At 42.3% G+C, this 2,471-nt stretch overlaps 1 pseudogene; it reads left to right on the top strand.

Annotated features, from left to right (window-relative positions):
- The first annotated feature begins 428 nt into the window (after positions 1-428).
- Positions 429-1,713, top strand: LOC101574148 (annotated as a pseudogene).
- Positions 1,714-2,471: the final 758 nt, after the last annotated feature.

The raw sequence follows: 2,471 nt of genomic DNA, 5'->3' as shown, positions 1-2,471 counted from the left end.
CAAAAAGGAAGGTAGATCTTTTGCAAATGGGAAAGGGGCCAAAAAATGGAAGAAAGGGAGGGGAAGGGGATAAAAAGGAATAAAGGTATTTTATATTTATTTATTTTTATTTATTACATTTATTTATTGTGTGTGTGTGTGTGGCCAGCTCAGCCCACCAGGGGGCGGGGCTGGCTGGCATGTGGTGCTGGAGGATTGAACCACGGTCCCTGTGCTTTGCCAAGCTTGTTTCAAGTAGGTGCTTTAGACCACTGAGCCATCTCTCCAGCCCAGGAATAAAGGTATTTTATGTACAAGTAACAACTCCCTATGATGAGTGTAATCATTATATATTGCAAACTTATACAAAAGAAAATAAAAATGAGGGTGTTTTCTAGGTTCCAGCCTCGATTTCCAGCGTGGTCACTTCCTTCAGCCCATTCGGGATCATGGCAACAGCAGAGGTGTTGAACACTGGCAAAAAGCTCTATGAGGGTAAAACAAAAGAAGTCTATGAGTTGCTAGACAGCCCAGGAAAAGCCCTGCTGCAGTCCAAGGACCAGATCACAGCCGGAAATGCAGCCAGAAAGAATCACCTGGAAGGGAAAGCCTCCATCTCCAACAAGATTACCAGTTGTGTTTTCCAGTTGTTACAGGAAGCAGGTATCAAAACTGCTTTCACCAAAAAATGTGGAGAGACAGCTTTCATTGCACCCCCGTGTGAAATGATTCCAATTGAATGGGTTTGCAGAAGAACAGCAACTGGTTCTTTTCTCAAAAGAAATCCTGGAGTCAAGGAAAGATTTAAGTTTTCCCCACCTAAAGTGGAGCTATTTTTCAAGGATGATGCTAGTAATGAACCACAGTGGGCTGAGGAACAGCTAATTGCTGCAAAGTGTTGCTTTGCTGGACTTGTTATGGGCCAAACTGAAGTGGATGTCATGGGTCATGCTACACAAGCTATTTTTGAAATACTGGAGAAATCCTGGTTGCCCCAGAACTGTACACTGGTTGATATGAACATTGAATTTGATGTTGATGTGACTGCCAAAGAAATTGTTCTCGCTGATGTTATTGATAATGATTCCTGGAGACTCTGACCATTAGGAGATTGAAGCCAGCAGAAAGGTAAACAGTCTTACTGAGACCTCAAGGAAGTAACCCCTGAAGGGCTTCAGATGGTAAAGAAGAACTTCAAATGGACTGCAGGGGGAGTACAGTTGCTTCTGAAATCAGAAAGCCAGTGCAGGGTTGTAGTGTTGATGGGCTCAACATCTGATCTTGGTCACTGTGAAAAAATCAAGAAGGCTTGTGGAAATTATGGGATTCCTTGTGAACTTCGACTAATATCTGCCCATAAAGGCCCACATGAAACTCTGAGGATTAAAGCTGAGTACGAAGGGGATGGCATTCCAACTGTGTTCGTGGCAGTGGCGGGCAGGAGCAATGGCTTAGGCCCAGTGATGTCTGGTAACACTGCATATCCAGTTATCAGCTGTCCTCCCCTCACATCAGACTGGGGAGCTCAGGACGTGTGGTCTTCTCTCAGACTACCCAGTGGTCTCGGCTGTTCGACCATACTTTCTCCAGAAGGATCAGCTTGGTTTGCTGCTCAGATATTTGGATTAAACAACAACTTGGCATGGGCCAAGCTGCAAGCAAGCATATTGAATACATGGATTTCCTTGAAACAGGCTGACAAGAAAATCAGAGAATCCAACTTCTAAGAATGTCATTTCATTGGGTTGAGGGGTCTTATACATTCCTAGTTTGGCTGCAGAAAAATAAGCAAAATAAAAAAAATGATTCTTGGTCAGAGAAAATAAATAAAATAGATAATGAATAAATGCTTCTCTAGATATACACAGATTAGAATGTTTGTATTTATTTATATTAATAAATATAGGCAGTAAAATTACTGAAAAAAAAAGAAAGAAAGAAAAGAAAAGAAAAGAAACATGGGGCCGGGGAGATGGCTCAGTGGAACAAGTGCTTCCTTGGCAAGTGCAAGGGCCTGAGTTCAATCACCGGTTCCGCAAAAAAAAAAAAAAAAAAAAAAAAAAAACAGGGTTGGAGATGTAGCTCAGTCAGTGCAAAGGCTCTGGGTTCAATCTCTGGTATGGCAAAAGAGATTGAGATAGCTAGCTAGCTAGCTAGCTAGATAGATAGATTCCCAGTACCACATGCCCTGCTGGCTCCCTACTGTGCTGTCCACCAAAACTGGGAGTGGTGGTGCAGTTTTGAGTAGGCTGGGGAGGCTAAGACAGGGGGGAGGATCACTATGAGTCCAAGCTGTGTAATGAGACCCTGTATGTACCACATAAATAAATACATGATTTAAAAATATTGAAAAAAATAAAAGGTTTGGGAGCCAGGAACCCATTATTTATGTAACAGATAATAGCTATAACTAAAGATCAAACCTCTTACTTGCTTCAGTTTCACTTTGTCCATGTCAGCAAGCAATGCCACTTCATGATCCATTCAAATGG

This window comes from Octodon degus, unplaced genomic scaffold (assembly GCF_000260255.1).
Source record: "Octodon degus isolate 3935 unplaced genomic scaffold, OctDeg1.0 scaffold00093, whole genome shotgun sequence".
In the NCBI taxonomy this organism is placed as follows: Eukaryota; Metazoa; Chordata; class Mammalia; order Rodentia; family Octodontidae; genus Octodon; species Octodon degus.
Note: the sequence above shows the minus strand (reverse complement) of the source record. Positions and strands in the feature narration are given on the sequence as shown.